We start from the raw sequence: 26941 nt of genomic DNA, 5'->3' as shown, positions 1-26941 counted from the left end.
GACTTAAATATAAATAAAACGGAAATAATGTAAGTTATTTATTCTTTCTCTGCGGACCGGTACCAAATGGCCCACAGACCAGTACTGGTCCGTGGCCCGACGGTTGGGGACTGCTGCTTTAGGTGATTCTTATGCAAAACTGGTTTAGGACCCATATTTTGTAGCTGTAACTTGTGCCAATGCCTTTGTCCATACAACCTAAAACTGTATATCCCTCTTTCAAGGGGATTGGGTAAAGGAGCAGACAGATAATAAAATACTAGGAAACAATGCAAATGTTAATTTCAAAGTAACAAGTTGTTCATAACAGCATCCCAAAGTCAAGAATAGCATTAAAAGAAGTGTATTTGTAAATCCTCCTGCAACTTGACTAGAATTTTTATGACATGTTTTGAAATTTTGATTCTTTTTCTGAAAAACTTATTTTTACTTAATTGTGATAGTTATCCAACTAACACCTTTGTAGGTTTTATTATGAATTCTACTAAAAAGATTAATACCTTAATCAACTATGTGACAATTATGTTTTCATTAACTAAAATTCTTTGTTGTATTAATTTCAATTACTTGAGAGTAATATTCAGTTTATGAAGATTTTCAATAAAAGCTAAATATGTTGTTCTCCTTCAGTTCATCTATATTTAACTTTAAAAATTCTGATATTGTTGTTCTCTTCTATAGCTTTGGGGCATAGAATGTGAAAACCTTTGTTTTACTTTTACTTTGATTTTTTTTAATTTGTGCCCCTCCCCCTCTCCCTTCTTCCCTCTCCCCGCCCCCCATAACCACCACACTCTTGTCCATGTCTCTTAGTCTCGTTTTTATGTCCCACCAATGTATGAAATCCTGCATTTCTTGTTTATTTCTGATTTATTTATTTCACTTTGTATAATGTTATCAAGATCCCACCCTTTTGTTGTAAGTGATCCGATGTCATCATTTCTTATGGCTGAATAGTATTCCATAGTGTATATGTGCCACATCTTCTTTATCCAGTCTTCTATTTTTTTACAGTGATTAAAGCCTTTAAGCAAACTCTTGGCCAGTACAGCAAGAATCCATAAAAGAGTAGTGTCCTTAACATGTTCACCAAGTCCAAGTTGGCCCCAACACCATGCCAAATCCCTGAAAAATGCAACCTAACCCCAGTTCAGTCTGTTAGGAGCTGTCACAAGGAACAGGAGTCCAGGAAAAGTCCACATCAAGGAAAAGTCCGCATGGCACTGGAATTGTTGTCACAATTCTATACTTTGCAGCTCACGTCCAAGTCCCAATGACCGCTGCTTCTAGCTGGTAATGATTCAGGTAGACTGAAAAAGCCATCTGCAGCATGTGTGGAGATGGAGCTTCTGTTCTCCTCTGCCTGGAGAGATGAGACCAGGTTGCTTTTTCCTGGAGCTCTGCGACTGTGGCTTGGTAAAGAGAACCTTGGGATACACTAAGCTGGGTGGCAAAGGTAGATTCATAATGGAAGTTGGCAAAAGGGGGAAAGAGAGCTCTAAATTAGGAGTAGGTCCCAGCCTGAAATATGAGTGGGGCATTGAGGTAGGAGGAATAAAGGAAACACTATATATTAAACAAAGCAGCAGAAAATAGGACTATCAACACCCCCAAAAGAGATCTTCAAGGGAAGAATAAAAAGCCTGACTATTCAGGTAAGACATAGTTAAGTGGCCCTTGTGCAAATGAGATCAGTTTACTTGCTTCTTGGAAGAAATACCCTAGGCTTGTCCACAGTGTCGTAGATGGGGCCGATGGCCCTGGGCACCTTCAGTCTTCAGTGGCAAACCCCAGCATTCTGGGCAAGGTTAGGTCATAGGTGGCTGGAACAGGGCTGGAAGAGACTGAACCCTCCCTTGGAGGAGTGAGGGAGAAGCCTACCTTCCAGTGTCCCTGTTTCCTCACAGGCATGTAAGGCATGTAAGTCTGGCAGGCTTTAGCTCAATGACCTTCCTTTCCACTATTGAAGCAGGACCCAGATGGCATCCTATGAGACCCCTTTGGGGTGTTGGAGCCTTTAAGGGCATATCCTAAAAGCTGGTAGTTTCCCTGATCTCTATTGGGTTTTTTCTGCCTCTTAGTATCTTAAAGGCCTTGCTCAGAAGATCTCGCTGAGGGGTTTGAGGATCCCCATCCGCCTATATGAATCTTTTCCATATATCTGGAGCTATTTGGAAAAAGACAAAACAGTGTTATTAGCTGGATCAAATAAAGAAGGTAGTAGTTCGCAGGAGAAAAAGATTTGGCATCTCCTGTTCATCAGCATTCAAAAGAAATTTAAAAATACTTTTAAGTAAAAAGCATGATATGGTAGACCTGTAGGAGTTCCAGGATATGACTCCCCCCTTTTAAATTTTTTTAAATTGGCCTTAAAATATTTGCTGAATACACTTTAATAATACCTTGACTTTAAAAATTGTAAGAAAGACAAAATACAGTAAATGCTTTTGCTCCATATGCAGGAGCATTGTCAGTTTAACCAGTTTAGGAAACCCAATAATAGAACAGTGCATACAGACAATGAGCTATAACATGCTTAGCAGCCTCTCCTGTTCTGACAGAGGTTACTATAAATCTGGAATATGTATCCACTGTAACGTGGACATAGGACTGTTTGCCAAATGAAGGTATATGAGTAACATCCATTTGCCAAAGTTGTCCTGGTAGGGGTCCTTGAGGGTTAACTCCAAATGAAGGGGCAGATTGTAGTATAGGACCCCTTGGACAGGATTTCCCAATCTGCCGTGCTGCTTCCTGAGAAAGTTGAAACTGTTTACACAGGGCTGCAGCATTCTGGTGAAGAATAGTATGAGACTGAATTGCTCGATCTGTCCTGGTTGCTCCAAATAATTTTCTTTTGGGTAGCTTGATCAACAAGGGAATTCATAGGCCCTGGCTGGTTGGCTCAGTGGTAGAGCGTTGGCCTGGCGTGCAGGAGTCCTGGGTTCAATTCCCGGCCAGGGCACACAGGAGAGGCGCCCATCTGCTTCTCCACCCCTCCCCCTCTCCTTCCCCTCTGTCTCTCTGCTCCCCTCCCGCAGCCAAGGCAAAGTTGGCTCAGGCGCTGAGGATGGCTCTGTAGCCTTTGCCTCAGGCGCTAGAATGGCTCTGATTGCAACAGAGCGACACCCCAGATAGGCAGAGCACCCCCCCCCCCCGTAGGCATGCCGGGTGGATCCCGGTCGGGCGCATGCGGAGAGTCTGACTGCCTGCCCGTTTCCAACTTCAGAAAAAAACAAAACAAAAAAAGGCATTCCCTTGTGCTAAACTCCAGGGAGCATGGAGTGAGCTCGAGTATGTCCTATAAAACATGGAGCTCTGCCTGACCTGTGGTGGCACAGTGGATAAAGCGTCGACCTGGAATTCTGAGGTTCAAGACCCTGGTTTCCCTGGTCAAGGCACATATGGGAGTTGATGCTTCCTGCTCCTCCCCTCTTTCTCTCTCTCTCTCTTTCTCTCTCTCTCTCCTCTCTAAAATGAATAAATAAAAAAAAATCTAAAAAAAAAAACCCCCAAAAACCATGGAGCTCTATGTTGACATACAAGTCTTTGAAGAATGAGGAACTGCTGAAATAGTTCATCAGCATTTGTCCCTAAGACAGCAGTCTTTATAGTGGAAACACCATAAGTAAATATTTGCTGTCTGTATATAGATTAAATGGGGAATATGGCAAATGCTGAAAAGCCATGATAATGGCATATAATTCTAGACTTTGAGCTGATTTTACGTTGACGGTTTGAGTATAAAGTTGTCCATTGATTTGCAGGAGCGATTTGCCATTTAGTGAAAGTTTCCCAGAGCCATTGTTGTTGATCCTTTGAAAAAAGGAACAATAATTTTTTTTTATAAATTTTTATTAATGTTAATGGAGTGACATCAATAAATCAGGGTACATATATTCAAAGAAAACATGTCCAGATTATCTTGTCATTCACTTATGTTGCATACCCATCACCCAAAGTCAGATTGTCCTCCGTCACCTTTTATCTAGTATTCTTTGTGCCCCTCCTCCTCCCCCTCTCCTCCTTCCCTCCTGCGCCCCACCCCCGGTAACCACCACACTCTTGTCCATGTCTTCTAGTCTCGTTTTTATGTCCCACCAATGTATGGAATCATGTAGTTCTTGGTTTTTTCTGATTTACCAACTTCACTCTGTATAATGTTATCAAGATCCCACCATTTTGTTGTAAATGATCTGATGTCATCATTTCTTATGGCTGAGTAGTATTCCATAGTGTATATGTGCCACATCTTCTTTATCCAGTCTTCTATTGAAGGTTTTTTGGTTGTTTCCATGTTTTGGCCACTGTGAACAATGCTGCAATGAACATGGGGCTACATGTGTCTTTACATATCAATGTTTCTGAGTTTTGGGGGTATATACCCAGTAGAGGGATTGCCGGGTCATAAGGTAGTTCTATTTTCAGTTTTTTGAGGAACCACCATACTTTTTTCCATAATGGTTGCACTACTTTACAGTCCCACCAACAGTGAATGAGGGTTCCTTTTTCTCCACAGTCTCTCCAGCATTTGCTATTACCTGTCTTGTTGATAATAGCTAATCTAACAGGTGTGAGGTGGTATCGCATTGTAGTTTTGATTTGCATTTCTCTAATAACTAATGAAGATGAGCATCTCTTTATATATCTGTTGGCCATCTGTATTTCTTCCTGGGAGAAGTGTCTATTCATGTCCTCTTCCCATTTTTTTATTGGATAGAAACAACAATAATTTTGAGGCTCAAAACCCATAAGCTGTAAGGGTCGCCTATGCCCCTTGATAATCCAGGAGGCAACAAGATCAAGATATGGAAGTGTATTCCATGGGCTATTAGATGGTTCAATGTGCCCAAGCTGTAGCTGCTCTTATACCAATTGAGCAGCTGCCCTAAGTTTCTCCTGAGAAAGGGGCTATTGGTCTACCCATACAGGATTATCTGATTTCCAAGTAATTGGGTCTGCACAATGCATTATTGAGGTAGCAGGAGCTTCTGAGGCCCCTATGCTAAATTTTGATATCCTAATTCACACCTTCTGGTATTGGGTGCCATTTCTATGGGGGTGAGAATTCCTCGCTGTTCTTTCCCTAGTCCCTTGGTGGGAAAAAAATCCCGAATCAATCATCTGAGTACTGACTAAACCATTAGGACTGACAAGCAATGCTGTCATATTTTTCAAAACATCTCTACCCCACAAATTAACTGGCCATCCAGGGAGCACATAAGGCTTAAAAAATCCAGAATGACCTTCTTAATCTTACCAATGAAGAAAATTAGAACTTTGTTGAGGGGATTTACTCTGCTCTATACCTTGTAATTCTGTGACTGCTGCATGAGTGGGCCAGGAAGGAGGCCAGTGTAGCTTACAATAACAGATACATCAGCTCCAGTATCTAAAAGTCCTTTAAATTTATGCTCATGTATTGTTAGTTCCATTTCAGGGCATTCCTGACCTATTTTTTTTTTTTATCTAATTGGCAAAATCCGAGGAGCCAAATCACCAGTTTGCTTGGGGCCCCTTTTGCAGGATGTGGCCTGATAAGCAGAATTAGCATCCTTATACTATCCTTCTCCCTGCCTGAATTAGTCATGAGACACATTCTTTTTTTTTTAATTAATTTTGATGGGGTCACCTTCTAACGGGTTTTCTTTGTGCCCCTCCCCTCCCCCAACCCCCTCCCTCTCCTCCCCCCCACCCGGTAACCCCAAAACTGTTGTCCATGTCTCTGAGTCTCATTTTTATGTCCCACCTATGTATGGAATCATATAGTTCTTAGTTTTTTCTGATTTACTTATTTTGCTCAGTATAATGTTATCAAGGTCCATCCATGTTGTTGTAAAAGATCCGATGTCATCATTTCTTATGGCTGAATAGTATTCCATAGTATATATATATACCAAAGCTTTTTAATCCACTCGTCCTCTGATGGACACTTGGGTTCTTTGATTTTTGTAGCTTGCTTGGTCTGTGAACTAACTTCATGGTTCCTCATACACACTGATGCACCTGTCTTCTGTTGATTGAATCCTTTCAGTCAGTAAAATTTTCTGTAGAGGTAGACTTTTAAAAAAAATGCATATTTACTTGAGAAAAACATGTAGCTAAATTTTCTCCTAAGTTTACTGAACTATCATAAAGGAATATTGTGCTTAGATAGAATTCATTGGTCACAGAAAGGACTATCATAAGTTTTTATTATTATTATTATTTTATTATTAAATGCGAGGCAGGGAGGCAGATACCAACTCCAGCATGTACCCCAACAGGGATCCACCCAGCAAGCCCCCTATCAGGCAATGCTCTGCCTGTCTGGGCCACTGCTCTGTTGCTCGGCAACTGAGCTATTTTAGCACCTGAGGTGAGGCCATGGAGCCATTCTCTGTGCCTGGGGCCAACTTTGCTTGAACCATTGGAGCCATGGCTATGAGAGGGGAGGAGCGAGAGAGGGAGGGAGGGGGTGGAGGGGTGAAGAAGCAGATGGTTGATTCTCCTGTGTGCCCTTACTGGGAATCAAACCTGGGACTTCCACACACTGGGCTGGTGGTCTACCACTGAGCCAACTGGCCAGGGCCCATAAGTCTTTACAAAATAACTTCTTCACTTCCTTGCCTGAAAGTAAAAAGTGAAGAGAAAATTTTATCATTATAATAGTAAAGGACTTATCCATATGAAATTCTGCTATGTTAGAGTTGTGAGAATGAAATAAAATAATGTATATAAAGTGCCAGGTCCTTGGTAAATACTGTTTTATTATTCTGAGTTCTCATTGGAGCAACACCCTTAAGGATTTCTCACTATTCTTTGAGAAATAGTTGGATCACTGCAATTATTTTGGAAAATGTTTAGCTTTGGGAATAAACTCATAATTTCTCTCCTCTGGCCTCTTGGGTAAAAGGATCTCACTATTGAATTCTATACCCAGCCAAATTAACACTTAAATGTGCAGGTAGAATAATGACATTTTCATATATGCAAGGACTCAAAAATTATCTCTCCAGGAGGGAATCAAAGTTTTAGAACTCTGCATGCTTCTGGTTAAAGCCCTATTCCCTAGTATTCAATCCACGCTACTTACTTAATTGTTACCATTATTTGCCTTGAGATAATTTGGATTAATTACATTATGTGCTTTATCTCAATTTATATCAGTTACTTCAAGAATCCTAGGTTGTCCTTCATTTCTTAGACACATCCCATATGGCTCTGCCAACCATATTCTAACCTCATCTGCTCCTCCCAAACTCCTGAAATCCTTCCACTTTTCTTTTCTAGAACTCATGATCAATCAGCAGCAAAACTCCTGTGTCCTCAACTTTTCTCTAAACATTTCCTTCACACTCTTTTTTTCTTTTTTTAAAGAGAGAGGAGGGGAGATAGTGAGATAGACTCCCGCATGTGCCCTGACCAGGATCTACCTGGCAACCCCCATCTGGGGCTGTTGCTCCAATCAACCGAGCTATCCTCAGTTCCTGAGGCCAACACTCAGACCAACTGAGCCACTGGCTGCAAGAGGAGAAAAGAGACAGAAAGGGGAGAAGGAAGGGAAGAGAAGCAGATAGTTGCTTCTCATGTGTGTCCTGACCAGGAATCAAGCCTGGGACTTCATTACGCTGAGCCAATGCTTTATCCATTGAACCAACCAACCAGGGCCTCCTTCACTTTCTTACTCTAGGGAAACTCAAGTCTTTTCTGAGGACACTGTAGTTGTTATCCTCTCACGTAGCCATTCTTTTCTCTTCCATGTCCCTCATACTAGTTTGAAGATAACCTTCAAAAGTCATGGGGAAAATGATTTCACTATAGAATTCTATACCCAGTCAAATTATCATTTAAATGTGAAGGTAGAATAATGACATCCTCATATATGCAAGGACTCAAAAACTGTCACCCATGCACCTATACTTAATGAGCAATAAAAGATGCTATTAACCAAGAGTAGAAGTAACAAAGAAACAGGGAACCTAGCACAGGAGAGAAGTGAAGGGAATTTCCAATACAGCAACTGAACAGCAGACCTGAAAGCCACCTCCAAGTATGAGTAGTTCTTTTTACAAAGGCACAGTCAGCATGTTAGTTGAGGCTTGTTAGTTGAGGGTTGTGTTCAGGATCGAAACCCTTTTCTTTTTCTTCTTCCTGAAGAGAATGCCTTTCATGTTTGCCTGTCTAGCTTTAATTTGCACTAATGCTACCTGAGTAGGTTAGTGTCAGACCTGGCAGTTACAAAGGACTAAGAACCAAATAGTGGGAGATGGAAACAAGGTATTATCAAGGGTAATAGAAGAAAGAAGCAGGGTAAGGAATGAGGGAATTAGAATTGAGTGTGGCTGATGTCTGACTGAATGCGGAAGGTAATGGAGAAGGAGATACCTGAGGATATCTCTCAGATTTCTGGCAAAGGCCACCAGATTATTTATAGTGTCATTAATGGAGACAAGAACACAGCAGGAGGTGTTGGTTCAAAATAAAAATGAGTTCAGTTTTGGATATGTGGACTTTGAAGTATATGTTGATGGACTGGTCCTAGAACTAAATTCCAGGATAGAGGTTTGTTTATTCATTAAATATTCTTTCATCTACAAAGATAAATAAGACTCACTTCCTTGAAAAAGTTTATAGTCTAATAGGGGAGACAAATGTATGAGCCAGTAATTAAAATGTAGTGTGATAAATGTAACAATTTAAATATGTATAAGGTACAGTGATAACTTAGAAGAGGGAGTGATCTGCCTTGTCTTGACTGGGGAGTGAGGGCCAGTACATATTACTAGAGGACTAAGCTAACAAAGAATTAGGCCAGCAGACAAGACAAGGGAGAATATTCCAGCATATACAAAGGTACAAAGGCATATACTGCATATTTTACTTAAAGCAGAAAAAGTAGTTTACCATATAATTTGTGCATAAGGTATAAAGAAGAATATGAAACTGAGGAGATAGACACATGTCAGATGCTGAAGAATTGGAGTTTTTATTGAAGCAATGAGAAAGCATTGAGGTGTTTTTCAAAGAGTCAAGGTAGATACTGGGATTCACCACTTGCTACTTCAAAATACAATTTGGGTCTTCCCTGGAGCTCAGTGACAGAGTCCCCTATCTTCCTCTTCCTTTTATAAGGATTTAAGTTTTTAGCAATGATGAAGAAATACACAGGAATAAAATGGGCCCTTGTGCTCTGCATTTTGTTTTTTCACTTGAACCCTCTAGAGCAGTGATTCTCAATACTATCCATCACAACACCCCCCTTTTATATATATGAAAAATTCTAAATGCTCCCTTTACTACCTGAAATGAAATTCCTGGAGGTACTAGACCCTACCTATGGTGGGCTGCATAATGGCCTCCAAGAAGACATCTATGTCCTAATCCCTGAAGCCTTTGAACATTAACTTCCATAGCAGAAAAGGACTTTGCAGGTATGATTAAGTTAAGAATATTAAGATGGAGAGATTATCCTGGTAGACTTTAAATGCAGTTACATGGGGAAGACAAGATGGCGTGGAGTAGGCGGACGTACCAACATCCACTTCCCAGAACCAAAGTAGATTACAAACTAATTTTAAGAACTAGCATCTGGAAAAACCAACTTCGGACTAAACTAAGAGGACTCTTCAACCAAGGAACACTGAAGAAGCCATACCGAGACTGGTAGGAAAAGCAGAAACGTGGAGAGGGCTGCCCAGCTCCCTGGAGCGAACGGCAGCCGGGAGAGACTCATGTGGCGGGAAGTGAGTTTAGCAGAGAGGGGAGGGTCCTGAATCCCAGGAACAAAGCCCCAACCTGCAGCCCCAGAGCCTAGAAGAGGCATATGGACAGTATTTAGCTGGAAACAAGTCAGGATACTGTTTGTGAGAAAGAGACTGATTTCTCAGACCCAGGATTCTTCTTAAAGGGACCACACAGAACACCTCTCTCACAACCACTCACCCGGGGCTCTGGTAGACAGGGAGAGAGGAGAGTACCGGAGTAGCAGGAAGAGATTGTAATCTAGGAGGCACAGGGAGAAACAATTTGGGAGACAGCCACCCTAACCTCTGGGACGAGTCACTCCCCAAATCTGAAGTGAATATTTCCCTTGGAAACAGCGATACCAGCAAAGGGAAGCAGGACACCAGCCAAACAAGCTCTCCCACAGCACTCAGAGCAGAGTTGCTTAGAAGGAGGGAGCTTTCTGGATTACAATAGTTAGACCAGAGTGTTAGGGTCTGAGCTGCAGCGCCCCTACCCACACGGCTGAAGGCTTGCCAGGGCAGGTGGCAGCAGGACACGGAAGCGCGGTTCTATCGGCAAGGGCCGAAGCTGGCTGGCCACCACTGGGCCCAGGTGTGAGCTCAGTCGTGCCCGGCTGGGGAGGAGGAGGTGTGCAAAAGCGGTCAAGCCCAGCTGCGGGCAGCCTGCAATCCAGCCTGTGGGGGAAGGGTGGGAACCCCGGAAGGGGTGGAGACCCGCCCTTGAGTAAGGGCGCAGGAGCACAGCCCTGCCCCACCCACGGAACTGAGGCTTGTGGCCTGAATTGGGAGCTGGCTCCTCCCATGGGGTGGAGCCAAAAACCCAGAACAGGCAAAGTCCTGCTACCGAGCATGGGCACGCAGTCCCGCCTGGCCTGTGGAGCCAAGTTTTGAAGCCGTCCCATGAGCAGGCTCCTCCTGTAAGGGTGTGATGAAAGCCCAGAAACAGGCGGAGACCCGCAGCTGAGGAAAGGTGCTCACCACTGCCCTCAGGGCCGAGCATAATGCCACCCACGGGGGCGGGGCAAAGGCCAAGGCCACCAAGGCTTGTACACCCGAGCACGTGATCATGGCCCCTCCCGTGAAGGAGAGGAGAAAACCACAGCAACAGCCCCAGTGGGCAGGCACCAGCAATGCCCATACCCAAACACCCTAGGCAGCAATAGCAGAGGGGGTGGAGGACCTGCAGACAGACCATACCTAGGGAACAGAGGCCAAACCCAGTGGACTCCAGTAGCCAAAACCTTCCTTTACACAGAGAAAATGAGAAGGCAGAGAAATGCAACACAAATGAATCAAGAGAAATCCCCAGAAAAGGACCTGAATGAATCAGATATAACCAAATTACCAGATGCAGAGTTTAAAATAATGATTGTTAGGATGCTCAAAGATATTAGAACAACAATAGATGGTCATTACAAACACCTAAATAAAGAGATAGCAAATATAAAAAAGGACATTGAAATAATAAAACAGAATCAGTCAGATGGCAAATACAATATCAGATAGAATACAATGGAAGGAATTAAGAGCAGAATGGATGAAGCTGAGAATCAAATCAGTGAGTTAAGAGGACAAGATAAATAAAGGCACAGAAGCAGAGCAGAAAAAAGAAAAGAGACTCAAAAAGTCTGAGGAAACTCTAAGAGAGCTCTGTGACAACATAAAGTGAAATAACATCCACATCATAGGGGTTCCTGAAGAAGAAGAGAAAGAACAAGGGATAAAGACTTTGTTCAAGCATATCATAGCTGAAAACTTCCCTCAATTAAGGCAGGAAAACATCTCACATGTCCAGAAAGCACAGAGAGCTCCATTAAAGAGAAACCCAAAGAAATCAACACCAAGACACATCATAATTAAAATACCAAAGCTAAGTGATAAAGAGAAAATATTAAAAGCTGCTAGAGAGAAAAAGACTATCACCTACAAAGGAGCCCCCATAAGGATGACTTCTGACTTCTCAACAGAAACACTTGAGGCCAGAAGGGAATGGCAAAAAATATTCAAAGTAATGCAGAACAAGAGCCTACAACCAAGACTACTTTATTCAGCAAGGCTATCGTTTAAAATTGAAGGAGAAATAAAAAGCTTTCCAGACAAAAAAAAAAACCTCAAGGAATTCACTACAACCAAACCAAGGCTGCAAGAAATGCTAAGGGGCCTGTTGTAAACAGATTAAAGGAGAAAAAGAATATAGTAAAAGAGAAATACAGTTTTAAAGAATAAAATGGCAATAAACAATTACATATCAATAATAACCTTAAATGTAAATGGATTAAATGATCTGATCAAAAGACATGGGGTAGCTGCGTGGATATGAAAACAGGACCCATACATATGCTGTCTACAAGAGACACACCTTAAAACAAAAGATGCACATAGACTGAAGATAAAAGGATGGAAAAAAACATTTCATGCAAATGGAAATGAAAAAAAAGCTGGAGTAGCAATACTTATATCAGACAAAATTGACTTTAAAACAAAGACTATAGTTAGAGATAAAGAAGGTCACTACGTAATGAGAAAGGGAGCAATCCAACAGGAAGATATAACCATTATAAATATCTACGCACCTAATATAGGAGCACCTAAATGTATAAAGCAGACTTTGATGGATTTAAAGGGCAAGATCAACAGCAATACTATAATAGTAGGGGATTTCAATACCCCACTAACATCACTAGATAAATCCTCAAGAAAGAAAATTAACAAAGAAACAGCAGATTAAAGGACATACTAGATCAACTCAATTTAATAGATATCTTCAAAACCTTTCACCCTAGAACAGCAGAATATACATTCTTTTCAAGTGCTCATGATACATTCTCTAGAATAGACCACATGTTAGGGCACAAAAGTGGTCTCAACAAATTTAAGAAGATTGAAATCATATCAAGCACTTTCTCTGATCACAATGGCATGAAACTAGAAATGAACCACAACAGAAAAACTGAAAAATACTCAAACTCTTGGAAACTAAATAGCATGTTATTAAATAATGAACAGGTAAACAATGAGATCAAAGAAGAAATTTAAAAATTCCTAGAAATGAACAATAATGAGCATACATCAACTCAAAATTTATGAGACACAGCAAAAGCAGTCCTGAGAGGGAAGTTCATAGCATTACAGGCATACCTCAAGAAGCTAGAAAAAGCTCAAATAAACAACTTGACCCTACATCTAAAAGAACTAGAAAAAGAACAGCAAGTAAAGCCCAGAGCTAGTAGAAGGAAGGAAATAATAAAGATCAGAGCAGAAATAAATGACACAGAGGCTAAAGAAACAATACAGAGGATCAATGAAACCAGGAGCTGGTTCTTTGAAAAGGTAAACAAGATTGATGAACCGTTAACTAGACTCACCAAGAAAAAAAGAGAGAGGACTCAAATAAATAAAATTAGAAACGAGATGGAGAAATAACAACTGACACAACAGAAATACAAAATATTGTAAGAAAATACTATGAAGAACTGTACGCCAAAAAAACTAGACAACCTAGATGAAATAGACAAACTCCTTGAAACATACAATCTTCCAAAAATCAATCTGGAAGAATCAGAAAACCTAAACAGACCGATTACACCAAATCAGATAGAAACAGTTATCAAAAAACTCCCAACAAAGAAAATTCCTGGGCCTGATGGCTTCACAAGTGAATTCTACCAAATATTCAAAGAAGAACTAACTCCTATCCTTCTCAAGCTATTTCAAAAAATTCAAGAGGAAGGAAGACTTCCAAGCTCCTTTTATAAGGCGAGCATAATTCTGATTCCAAAACCAGGCAAAGACAACACAAAGAAAGAAAATTATAGGCCAATGTCCCTGATGAATTTAGATGCTAAAATCTTCAACAAAATATTAGCAAACCGGATCAAGCAATGTATGAAAAAAATCATACACCATGATCAAGTGGGATTTATTCTTGGGAGGCAAGGCTGGTACAATATTTGCAAATCAATCAATGTGATTCATCACATAATCAAAAGGAAGGAGAAAAACCACATGATAATTTCAATAGATGCAGAAAAAGCATTTGATAAAATCCAGCACCCATTCATGATCAAAACTCTCAGCAAAGTGGGAATACAGGGAACATACCTCAACATGATAAAGACATCTATGACAAACCCACAGCCAACATCATACTCAATGGGCAAAAATTAAAAGCAATCCCCTTAAGATCAGGAACAAGGCAGGGGTGCCCCCTTCACCACTCTTATTCAACATAGTTCTGGAAGTCCTAGCCACAGCAATCAGACAAGAAAAAGAAATAAAAGGCATCCAAATTGGAAAAGAAGAAGTAAAATTATCATTATTTGCAGATGATATGATATTGTATATAGAAAACCCTAAAGTTGCAGTCAAAAAACTACTAGACCTGATAAATGAATTCAGCAAGGTGGCAAGATATAAAATTAATACTCAGAAATCAGAGACACTTTTATACACTAACAATGAACTGTCAGAAAGAAATTAAGGAGTCAATCCCCTTTACCATTACAACCAAAAAAATAAAGCACCTAGGAATAAATTTAAGCAGGGAGATTAAAGACTTGTACTCGGGGTAGAGCGTCGGCCTGGCGTACAGGATTCCCAGGTTCGATTCCCGGCCAGGGCACACAGGAGACGCGCCCATCCGCTTCTCCACCCCTCCCCCTCTCCTTCCTCTCTGTCTCTCTCTTCCCCTCCCGCAGCCGAGGCTCCACTGGAACAAAGTTTGCCCGGGTGCTGAGGATGGCTCTGTGGCCTCTGCCTCAGGCGCTAGAATGGCTCTGATTGCGGCAGAGCGACGCCCCAGATGGGCAGAGCATCACCTCCTGATGGGCATGCCAGGTGGATCCGGTCGGGCGCATGCGGGAGTCTGTCTGATTGCCTCCCCGTTTCCAGCTTCGGAAGAAAAAAAAAAAGACTTGTACTCAGAAAATTATAAAACATTGATAAAAGAAATCAGGGAAGATACAAACAAGTGGAAGCATATACCATGCTCATGGTTAGGAAGAATAAACATCATTAAAATGTCTATATTACCCAAAGCAATTTATAAATTCAATGCAATACCGATTAAAATACCAATGACAACACAGCCCTGGCCGGTTGGCTCTGGTAGAGCATTGGCCTGGCGTGCGGGGGACCTGGGTTCGATTCCTGGCCAGGGCACATAGGAGAAGCGCCTATTTGCTTCTCCACCCCCCCTCCTTCCTCTCTGTCTCTCTCTTCCCCTCCCGCAGCCAAGGCTCCACTGGAGCAAAGATGTCCCAGGCGCTGGGGATGGCTCCTTGGCCTCCGCCCCAGGCGCTAGAGTGGCTCTGGTCGCAGCAGAGCGACGCCCCAGAGGGGCAGAGCATCGCCCCCTGGTGGGCAGAGCGTAGCCCCTGGTGGGCGTGCCAGGTGGATCCCGGTCGGGCGCATGCGGGAATCTGTCTGACTGTCTCTCCCCGTTTCCAGCTTCAGAAAAATACAAAAAAAAAAAAAAAATACCAATGACTTACTTCAAAGATATAGAACACATATTCCAAAAATTTATATGGAACCAAAAGAGAACACGAATAGCCTCAGCAATCTTGAAAAGGAACAATAAAGTGAGAGGTATCACACTTCCGGATATCAAGTTATATTATAAGGCCATTGTACTCAAAACAGCATGGTACTGGCATAAGAACAGACATATAGATCAATGGAACAGAACTGAGAACCCAGAAATAAACCCACACTTTTATGGACAACTGATATTTGACAAAGGAGGGAAGAGCATACATTGGAGTAAAGACAGCCTCTTCAACAAATGGTCTTGGGAAAATTGGACAGCTACCTGCAAAAAAATGAAACTAGACCATCAACTTACACCATTCACAAAAATAAACTCAAAATGGATAAAAGACTTAAATGTAAGCCGTAAAACTATAAGCATCTTAGAAGAAAACATAGGTAGTAAGCTCTCTGACATCTCTCGCAGCAATATATTTATATTTGCCGATTTGTCTCCACAGGCAAGTGAAATAAAAGACTGGATAAATAAATGGGACTTTATCAAACTAAAAAGCTTGTGCACAGCTAAAGACAATAAAAACAGAATAAAAAGACAGACTATACAATGGGAGAATATATTTGACAATGCATCTGATAAGGGGTTAATAACCAAAATTTATAAAGAATTTGTAAAAATTAATACCAGGAAGACAAATAATCCAATCCAAAAATGGGCAAAAGAAATGAATAGACCCTTCTCCAAAGAGGACATACAGATGGCCAATAGGCATATGAAAAAATGCTCAACATCACTAATCATTACAGAAATGCAAATTAAAACCACAATGAGATATCACCTCACACCAGTCAGAATGGTGCTCATCAACAAAACAACACAGAATAAGTGCGAGGATATGGAGAAAAGGGGACCCTCCTGCACTGCTGGTGGGAATGCAGACTGGTGCAGCCACTGTGGAAAACAGTATGGAGATTCCTCAAAAAATTAAAAATCGAACTGCCTTTTGACCCAGCTATACCACTGTTAGGAATATATCCCAAGAACACCATAACACTGTTTGAAAAGAAGAAATGCACCCCCATGTTTATGGCAGCATTGTTCACAATAGCAAAGATCTGGAAACAGCCCAAGTGTCCGTCAGTGGATGAGTGGATTAAAAAGCACTGGTACATATATACTATGGAATACTACTCAGCCATAAGAAATGATGACATCGGATCATTTACAACAACATGGATCGACCTTGATAACATTATACTGAGCGAAATAAGTAAATCAGAAAAAACTAAGAACTATATGATTCCATACATAGGTGGGACATAAAAATGAGACTCAGAGACATGAGCAAGAGTGTGGGGGTTACAGGGTGGGGGGGGGGGGAGGGAGGCGGTTGGAGGAGGGGAGGGACACAAAGAAAACCAGTTAGAAGGTGATGGAAGACAATTGGACTTTGGGTGATGGGAATGCAGCATAATGAAATGTCAAAATAACCTAGAGATGTTTTTTTCTGAACATATGTACCCTGATTTATCAATGTCACCCCATTGAAATTAATTTTAAAAAATAAAAAAAAAATAAATGCAGTTACATGCTTCATGGAGGGAGATCACAGGCAGAAGAGAAGAGGGCATTGTAATCACAGAGTCAGAGATATGGCCACAACTCAAGGCATGCTAGCTATCACAAGAAGCTAGAAAAGGCAAGGAACAGATTTTTGCTAAAGCCCCTAGAGAGAGCGTGGCCCTGTTGACACCTTGATTTTGACCCAGTGAAACTGGGCCTCCAAAACCATGATCAAATAAATTTCTGTTGTTTTAATCTACCAAGTTTATAATAATATGTTCTAGCAGCCATAGGAAGCTAAATACTACTTATAAATAATATGCCATGTGGTAAAATGAAGGAGAACCAAACCCAAAGTAAATGCTGTTCGTTATGGGATTTGCCTAAACAGTGAAAAATTATTGACAAAGTTCCAAACAAAACAAAATATACATTTACATGGTAATTGTATTCCTTGAAAATTTAGTGTATATTCTAACAATTAGCCATTGTTTTCTCAGCATCAACCAAATTGTGCTTGACACACAGAAGGTATTTAATACAAGCTGGATACACAGGGTATGAATGGATGGATGAATTAGAGCTACAGAGAGATTCTATTTTAAAAGTTCCAAAACCAACACGCATGGCAAAAATTATGTATAGTCAAAAATTACCTTTGAAAATTTCTTTATATAATTTGTAAAATAGAGTGTTAAACATTTACATGACCGTTTCTCAATGAGAGCCTGTTTTGTTGTTTTTGAGCCTTGTTTTGGGCACCATGTAGAAGATATGGATTGCTTCAGGGTCATGATGAGTCCCGTCCTGCACTGCAGGGTGCTCTCACTGTGACAGCAAACAAGAACAACTGACTAAAACAGCTTTGATCCTTTTTCATCTCAGTGTTCACTGTGAGCGTTTGCTTATTGTTTGGAATGAGAGCTGCCCAAACTATATTTTCATCTCTTTTTCTTCTCATTAGTGAGCATAGTTCTGTAGACCCACAATTAATTAAGTGGGGTGTTAAAGTAACTCCATCTTCAGTGGATTGGTGTTCTTGTCGCATCCTTTTGCTAATGAGTAGTTCTCAGTTGAGCTGGATTTTTCTCTCCAGGTGCATTTGACAATATCTAGAGACATTTCTGGTTGTCACAGGTCTACTGGCAATTAGTGGATAAAGGCCAGGGATGCTGCTGAACATCCTACCATCACAGGACAGCCCTCCACTATAGAGAATTATCTGAGCCAAAAATGTTAGTAGTGGCCAGATTGGAAAACCCTGGGCTAGATTATGTGTGTGCTTTGCTCATGTAATGACTCCTTGATTTATTTGCCTTGACATTAGAGAAGTGCTTCCTGTAGCAGAAACTGAACGTGTTGTTATTGGGCTCTGGGGAAAGGGTGGGTGTGGGTCTCTGCTCAGGTAAACATATCTATAAGTTAACCTTCTATTTTATTTTTATCAAAAGTAATATTTGGTCACATGTGCATGATTGTGTGTATGTGTGTGCACTCATGCAGGAGGACTGGGACCATTTTCCTGTCCATTCTTCCCCACTTCTAGTATCATTTCCTGCAGTTAGCAACATTTAGAGTTTTTGCTTTTAATCCTTTTGGTGTTACCTTTCTAAATCTAAATAATATTCTTCTACTTTTATTTACTGATTTAAGAGATTCTCTGTTGACACTTCATTACAAAAGGTCAGGATTTAGCTTGGGTACACTAATATCCACCTTTCCCCCTTCTAATTTTCATTAGTTTGTATTCAGTTTTATTGATTTTTTTATTACTCTAAATAGTACATTTAAACCTTTATTTTTGTTCCATGTTCTTTAGATAATATCTCTTGACTCTGCTATATGTGATATCAGTGCTCCCATCATTTCTACCTGTCCTCTTCCCATTTCCCAGTCTTTCTGCTATACTCTTACATCATCAAGGTTGATAATACTTACTTTGTTTTGGTCAGGGCACACATGAGAGCGACCATCTGCTTCTCTTCCCCTTTCTCTCTCTCTTCCCTTCTTGTAGCTATGGGCTCGATCTGTTCGAGTGTCGGCCCCCAGCACTGAGGATGTTTAGGTTGGCTCCAATGTTGGCCCCAGGCACTGAGGATAGCAGGATTGGTCCAAGTGTCAGCCCCAGGTGCTGAGGATAGCTCGGTTGATTTGAGCATCAGCCCCCGCATTGGGCTTGCTGGGTGGATCCCATTCAGGGTGCATGCACAAGCCTGTCTCTCTATCTATCCTCCTCTTACTTAAATATATAAATGATATATATATATATCATATATATATTTACTTTGTTTTGTACTCATATTTAAATAGTTCTTGTTATTATCTATAAGATGAGTCTAAAAGTTGAAAACTAATGAACAGCATTTCTAGGCTATGACTATGTAAATATTATTTCTTCAGAGCCAAGCAGTTATTGGGACCTCAGAACTCTCTGTGTGTGTGATACCACAGCCTCTGTGCCATTTGAAAGGAGAATATTTCTAGTGTCCAGTATTATATATATATATATATATATATATATATATATATATATATATATATATATATATATATATTTTACTGCATTAACTTTTCTAAAATATGCCACATTTGGCTGATAAACTGACATTTAAGTACACATTAAGAAAGGTGAGAGGTGGCAATATAATTGCGTAGTGGACATTCAATAAATGAATGACCTGCATGACACTATTAGGGAGAAAAAAGAGTGAGAGGAAAATGATGGAAAACACAAGAAAGAAAAGAATTTCAAAATAATAAAAGTGCATTCCAAATGGCCAACTTTCTGAGGGTTGAACTGTATTTGAATAACTCATGTCCCTCCATCCAGATCCAAAGATAATATTACTGCTGCTGAAACTTGGGCTTTGTACTGTAACCACAGTTTATTAATTGTCCTGTTTCATTGAGGAAAAAATGCAAAGCAGACAGAACACTGGAGTAACTAGTTGGAACTATTCCACTACTTCATGGGAAGCAGCTTTCCAAACGATTCCTGTGGAGGCTGAAGTCTTGGTCTAGCCAAAATAGCACTAAAGTGTACCTTGATGGTACATTAAAGAAGAAAATTTTCCCCAATTTACTTCATTAGGATTTATAGCCTTTCTGCTCCCTCAAAAACATAGCATTGATTTCTTTAATATCAAAAAATAATTTCCTAAAATAGATCGCTTATGACTGCCTTCAGTTACTTATTTAAGGAGAATTGTGCCAAATGCTGCTTGTATGAATTCCTGTAAAAGAGTGAATTAACTTTATAATTTTTATAATTAATGTTATTTCTCTTCTATAGAAATATGCTATTAATGTGATTGTTCATCACTACATCTTATTTGTTTTAATTTAAATTTTTCTGTTGATTTGAGAGAGAGGAAAGAAAAAAAAGGAAAAGGAGGGAAGGAAGGAGAGAGGGAGAGAGAAAGAGAGAGAGAGAGAGAAATAGCAATTCGTTGTTCTACTTAGTTGTTCCATTTAGTTGTTCACTCATTGGTTGATCCTCAACTATGTATGCCCTGACTGAGGATCAAACCAGCGACCGTGGCATGCCAGGACGACACTATTCACCGAGGAACCCAGCCAGGGCCACCACATCTTATTATAATATCTCTCAAAACATCTTTCACTTTATGAATAAGATATTAAAACATTGGTCATATGAAGAGCAGCAAAAATATCTCTTATTAGTAGACAAAATCATATTTAAATTACTAAACACGAGAGAAATTAAAAAAAACTGCAGTGTAAATAAACCCTATCAGATATTTGGTGGAGGGAACAGAACTATTCAAGTAATACGGTTATTGTAAGTAAAGTTTCTCCATTATAGTCCTTATAGAATATTTGAATTTCTCTCCTTTCCAAAAAAAGGAAGAAAAAGACTACACAACGATTTGTTTATAATTTATTTTACTCTTCTTTGTGTATTGCTTTATAAATCATAGTTGAATCCTATTTTTGCTTTATTTGACATTTTCATGTTATTATAATCATAATTTTTAATAGCTACATATTATTTCATCAAGTATACCTACCATAATTTACTTAACCACCTTACCATTATTGAGCATTTATGTAGTGTTTTTATTTCAATATAAATAATGCATGGTGAGTATCTTTGCATATAATGATTTCTCTGTTATTTTCTTATTTCCTAAGATGCAAGCTCCTAGTGGTCAAATGTTATAAATATTTTAAAGGCCCATTTTCACATTGAAGTATAAAAATCAGTGCCAGTTAATATTGTCTCCAGCATCTTAATTGCCCAAATGACAGAATTTTAAAAGTATTTTATTAGTGTTGTTTTGGTTTATATATTGAGATGATCCAGAAAACCATTAAAAAGTGAATATGTAGAGATAAAGTATTTGAATACGTATATATTTTAGTAAAGCCTCAATGTTAAAACAGAAGCCATTATTCATATTCATGATGTCTCAGCTATGGAGAAGTGCTTCATATTTTTGCAACATAAGAGAAGTATGATGACTGTGGCAGAACTAAATGACTAACCAGCCAGACGAGCTGACTTGAAAGATGGAGTTAGGTTTTGAACATTGTACTTACTCTCCCCCTAAAAGTCTAATAAGCCTTTTTCACTCTAAAATTGGGCGTGTGCTGTATTTAGAGGTGTTTTTATAAAACTAGAAAACAATAGCAATTTGAGATTGCTAAAATGTATGCCACAGTGTCAGAAGTTACAGTTATAGCAATCTTCATTGTGCTGTTGGTTTAATTATATTTTCTGGAGTAATAGAGATTGTCTTCTAATTTAAAAATTAAGAATAAATGTTTAATTTATTTATATTTAGAGAACTGAAATACAATTCCTTTTGGAATCTTAATACCATATTCTCCCATGTATAAGACGCACCTTAATTTTGGGGCCCAAAATTTGAAGAAGAAAAAAAGAATTACATAAAGTTATTGAACTCAAGTTTTATTCATCATAAAATTCATACAACTCCTCATCACTGTCAAAACTCCCATCCATTGTCCTCGTCTGTGTCTGATGACGAATCACTGTCTTCAACAATGAGCGCAAAAACAAGCGCAAAAAAGCGGGAAATGAAAGTAAAAAAGTCTACAACCACTGTATAAGATGCACCCAGTTTTTAGATCCTAAATTTTTCAGAAAAGGTTGCATCTTATACATGGGGAAATATAGTATTATGATTTTTACGTATGGGAAAGTTATTTGCTTTTTTATTAAGTATATAATCTATACTTGTTCGTGCTATTTAAAAATAAAATAAGCCCTAATTTGATGACATTATCTTGATAACTTACTTACCAACTAAGAATCTGTTGCAAAATAGGTCATTTTAAAAACAAGTTATTTGGACCCTGGCTGGTTTGCTCAGTGGTGTAGAGTGTCAGCCCAGCGTGTGGATGTCCTGGGTTCAATACCTGGTCAGGGCACACAGGAGAAATGCCCATCTGCCTCTCCTCCTTTCCACCTTCTATCTTTCTCTCTCTCTCTCTCTCTCTCTCTCTCTCTCTCTCTCTCTCTCTCTCTTCCTCTCCTGCAGCCCTGGCTCATTAGAGTGAGTTAGTTCCAGGCACTGAGGATGGCTCCATGGCCTCTGCCTCAGGGGCTAAGAAAATGGCTTCAGCCCTGGCCGGTTGGCTCAGTGGTAGAGCGTCGGCCTGGGGTGCAGAAGTCCGGGGTTCGATTCCCGGCCAGGGCACACAGGAGAAGCCCCCATCTGCTTCTCCACCCCTCCCCCTCTCCTTCCTCTCTGTCTCTCTCTTCCCCTCCTGCAGCCGAGGCTCCATTGGAGCAAAGATGGCCCAGGCACTGGGGATGGCTCCTTGGCCTCTGCCCCAGGTGCTAGAGTGGCTCTGGTCGCAACAGAGCGACGCCCCGGAGGGGCAGATCATTGCCCCCTGGTGGGCATGCCAGGTGGATCCCGGTCTGGCGCATGCGGGAGTCTGACTGTCTCTCCCCATTTCCAGCTTCAGAAAAATACAAAAAAAAAAAAAAAAAAAAAGAAAGAAAGAAAATGGCTCCAGTTGCAAGGGAGGAAGGGCCCCATTTGGGCAGAGCATTGCCCCCTGGTGAGCTTGCCAGGTGGGTCCCAGCTGGCGCACAATCAGAAGTCTGTCTCTGCCTCCCGTTCTTTCACTAAAAATAAAAATAAAAAAGCAAGTTTTTTGAACAAAACAGATATAGACTCAGAAAGAACAATCTGGTGTTTGGCAGAAGGGAGGGGAGTGGCAGGGTGAGGCAAAACAGGTAGAGGGAAAAAGAGATACAAACTTCAATCATAAAATGCCTGCCCTGCGGTGGCTCAGTGGATCAAGCGTCAGTCTGGAACACTGATGTCACCGATTTGAAACCCTGGGCTTGCCTGGTCAAGACACATTCGAGAAGCAACTATGAGTTGATGCTTCCTGCTCTTCTCCCATCTTTTTCCTCTCTTTAAAATCAGTAAGTAAAATTTTTAAAATAAAATAAAATAAAGAAATAAGTCACAGGGATGTAATGTACAGCATGGAAAATATAGTTAATAATATGTTAATAACTTCATATGGTGACAGGCGGTAACTGTATTGTAGTGATTATTTTGTAATGTACAAAAATAATGAATTCCTGCATCATATACATGAAACAAATATAATATTATATGTCAACTATAATTCAATAAAAATAAATTAAATTAAAAAATAAAAGCAAGTTATTTGATATATTCCCATGTATAACACAAATTCTCCTTGCTCTAAATTCTTAAGAAAGAACAGAAACATGTAACTATAAAAGGGGGATGTTAAAAGTGAATAGTGAAGTTTCTTTAATCTCTGGCCTCACAGTGATAGATCAGAGACCTTCTGGAGACTTGGTTCACATATACATAATATAACAAAATTACTTTCCCGATCCCAAATTACATAGAAGCTAACAGAGAACTTTCTGATTTTTAATACAGATGCCAAAGCTTTGGAATGTTAAATATAATGAATTGTGCCTCTATATAACATTAATACCCAGTTGTGTTTAGGAATATTAAACTAGTAAAGAGTTATTGATTAAAATAATTATTCATTTTTGTGATGACATACACATTAGAATGAGTATTTGGAAAAACAGAATATCAGCGTTTACCATAGGAGGAAAAAATTCTAGTTCTTAAAGTTTTATAATTCTGCTTTTTAATGTTATGTTCCAAAATACTGTTGACCCCTGAACAACACACTTTTAAACTGAGTTCTCATATTTGCAGATTTTTTTTTAATAAGTATATTGGAAAAAATTTTGGAGATTTTCTTACTACTGTGAGACAGTTGTATCACTTACACTGGTCTACCATAAAGCAATCATATCGCTGCTTCTTCATTATCAATGCACAAATCGTTACACATGTAAATAAATAGGAATTTATTTTTCACATTGTCTTTTCACTTTTTATGTCTAGTGTTAGTAATCTATGTAACATCACAGTGTTTTTATCATATAAGACAGTATTGAGGTAGGTACTGACGGGGTCCATCTTGTAAACAGATGACGTGAACTGACAATATCAATACATATAGCATAGTACTGTAAATGTACTTATTCTACCTTATGATTTTAATATTTTTCTCTAGTTTACTTTATTGTAAGAATACAGCATATAATACATACACAAAAAATTGACTTTCTGTTATCAGTAAGGCTTCTGGTCAACAGCAGACTATTAGCAGTTAAGTTTTGGAGGCATCAAAGTTGTACAAAGACTTTTGACTGCCTGAGGGGTCAGCGCCCCTAACCCCTGCCTTGTTCAAAGGTCAGCTGTATACTTAACATCTACCTCTATAAGATTATTATTGCAGTTTTTCCTTGTTAAAACATAAAGTTTCCTACTTAAAATCAAATTATATATCCCAAATCCAAAACTAAATCGTCCTGTCCATGGTGCTTAGTAGCATGTAAATAGCTGTGTCATTCAAAGAGTTTCTAAATTCTTTGATCAACTCTAATAATAAAGTTAAAAATTTAAATGTATACTTGGCAAGAAAAGTTAATATTTTTGTCCTTAATTATGAAAACTTATTTTTCAGCATTTCAATGTTTTCTTTTTTTCTTTCTTTCTTTCTTTTTTTTTTTTCTGAAGCTGGAAACGGGGAGGCAGTCAGACTCCTGCATGTGCCCAACCGGGATCCACCCGGCACGCCCACCAGGGGGCGATGCTCTGCCCATCCGGGGCGTTGCTCTGTTGCGACCAGAGCCACTCTAGCGCCTGGGGCAGAGGCCAAGCTGCCATCTTTTGCTCCAATGGAGCCTTGGCTGTGGGAGGGGAAGAGAGAGACAGAGAGGAAGGAGAGGGGGAAGGGTGGAGAAGCAGATGGGCGCCTCTCCTGTGTGCCCTGGCAGGGAATTGAACCCAGGACATCCACACACCAGGCCGACGCTCTACCACTGAGCCAACCTGCCAGGGCCTCAATGTTTTCTTTCTAAGTAGTTATAACATGTAAAGACCATATACGGTTTTTTAAATGCTTGTTTTTACATATCCGGAAGTCTTTGTGTTTGAAAGTATAAAGAAATTTTTTTGTTAATTTAGTAGCAGTTAAAAGAAAACCCAGGCATATCTTGAGAGTATCTATTAAAACTTGCTTTCAGTTCACTTTGTTCATTAGATTCCACATATAAGGAATAGCGGCAGAGACGGGATCACAGGGATCAGAGGGACAGCTGTCAGAGGGAAGGGGGATGAGGGGATAGGATCAGAGAAGGTGAAGGGATTAGTGAAATTATATATACATAACACAGATACAGATAACAGGACAGCAAATCCCAGAGGGAATGGGGGAGGGAGGCAAAAGGGGTGTAAATAGGAACACAGGGGTGGAGAGTGAGGCTGTTTTATTTAGTGGGACACTTGAATCCATGTAAACACAATAAATTAAAATTACTAAAACTTAAAAACAAACAACAACAAAAAAACTTGCTATCAGCCTGACCAGGCGGTTGCGCAGTGGACAGAGCATTGGCCTAGGACGCAGGGGACCCAGGTTTGAGGCATCAAGGTCACTGGTTTGAGTGTGGGATCATAGACATGACCCCATGGTCGCTGGCTTGAGCCCAAAAGTCGCTGGCTTGAAGCCCAAGGTCATTGGCTTGAGCAAGGGGTTCACTGAACAACTAAGATGCTGCAACAGAGAATTGATGCTTCTCTCACCCCTTGTATCTGTCTGTCACTATCTGTCCCTCTCTATCTTTCGCTAAAAACAAAACAAAACAAAACAAACTTGCTTTCAGAAATGATGAGCCATGTCTTTGACTCAATAGATGTGTTTTGCTATGCCAAAGACTCAGTATCTGCTGGTAACTTCTTTCTAGTGCCAGAACTGTAAGGTTAAGCACTTTTCAAACTAGGATTTTACAAGTGTTTTTACTTTTCTTATTTTTACCAGTGGTGTCACTAGTTAGAACATAAAGCTATGTGGGTTGAGGAAAAACTTAGTTCATAAAGGCCATTTAACTCTCTTCTGTGACTACACTTCTTGAACATTGAAGTGAAAATGTAATTTTATACCCTTTCATGATGAAAAAAGAAAATGTATGACTTACTAATTGTGAGATAAGGGTAATTCTTCTATCATGAACACATTATCATTATCCTAGTTAGCTGGAAAAGTAAATGTTTCTGAAAGTGTGATACAGCTTTCATACTTTATTTAACTTCATTTACATCTGCAGTTTTCAGAAACTTGCCAACAAATACTTATGTTTTGACAGTGTAGTAGGCAAGTAGTGTTTAGTGAGAAGGGGGTTATAGGGTAATTATTCCAGTTGGATTAATGCAGCCTGGGTTGTTGTTAAACAACCTTGAGTTTTACTAAGCTCTACTTATTCTAAGAGGACTCTATCCTTACAGACCAAAAGTTTCCCAAAAAGTGGTTACTTTGTTTTAAATTTTGTGTGACCGTCTGGTAGTTGTAAGGTACTGTATTTCCCCATTTATAAGATGTACCATTTTTCAAATTTGGGGTCTAAAAACTACAACCACTGTATAAGACGATAGCTAGATAATCTTGCAACACCGTTCAGCTTTCAAATAATATGATCTTCTAATTATTATCAGTATTGTAAATAGTCATGCTGTAATTTTAACTCCGTACTTCTTTATTCTCCTGTCTTTATGAGAATTTACTCAGGGAATATAATCAAATTTAATAAGGA

General features: G+C 39.7%; 1 protein-coding gene and 1 non-coding gene across 3 annotated transcripts in view; both read left to right on the top strand.

The window, feature by feature from the left end:
* The window catches only part of SLC38A6 (solute carrier family 38 member 6), an 88562-nt gene that overhangs the window by 14926 nt on the left and 46695 nt on the right, over positions 1–26941 (top strand). The window lies entirely within an intron of this gene.
* Positions 22391–22466, top strand: TRNAP-GGG (transfer RNA proline (anticodon GGG)). Its single transcript has one exon. It is a non-coding gene; the product is annotated as a tRNA-Pro (tRNA).

The sequence above is a fragment of the Saccopteryx leptura genome, chromosome 6 (assembly GCF_036850995.1).
Source record: "Saccopteryx leptura isolate mSacLep1 chromosome 6, mSacLep1_pri_phased_curated, whole genome shotgun sequence".
In the NCBI taxonomy this organism is placed as follows: Eukaryota; Metazoa; Chordata; class Mammalia; order Chiroptera; family Emballonuridae; genus Saccopteryx; species Saccopteryx leptura.
This window is presented reverse-complemented; position numbering and strand designations above follow the sequence as displayed.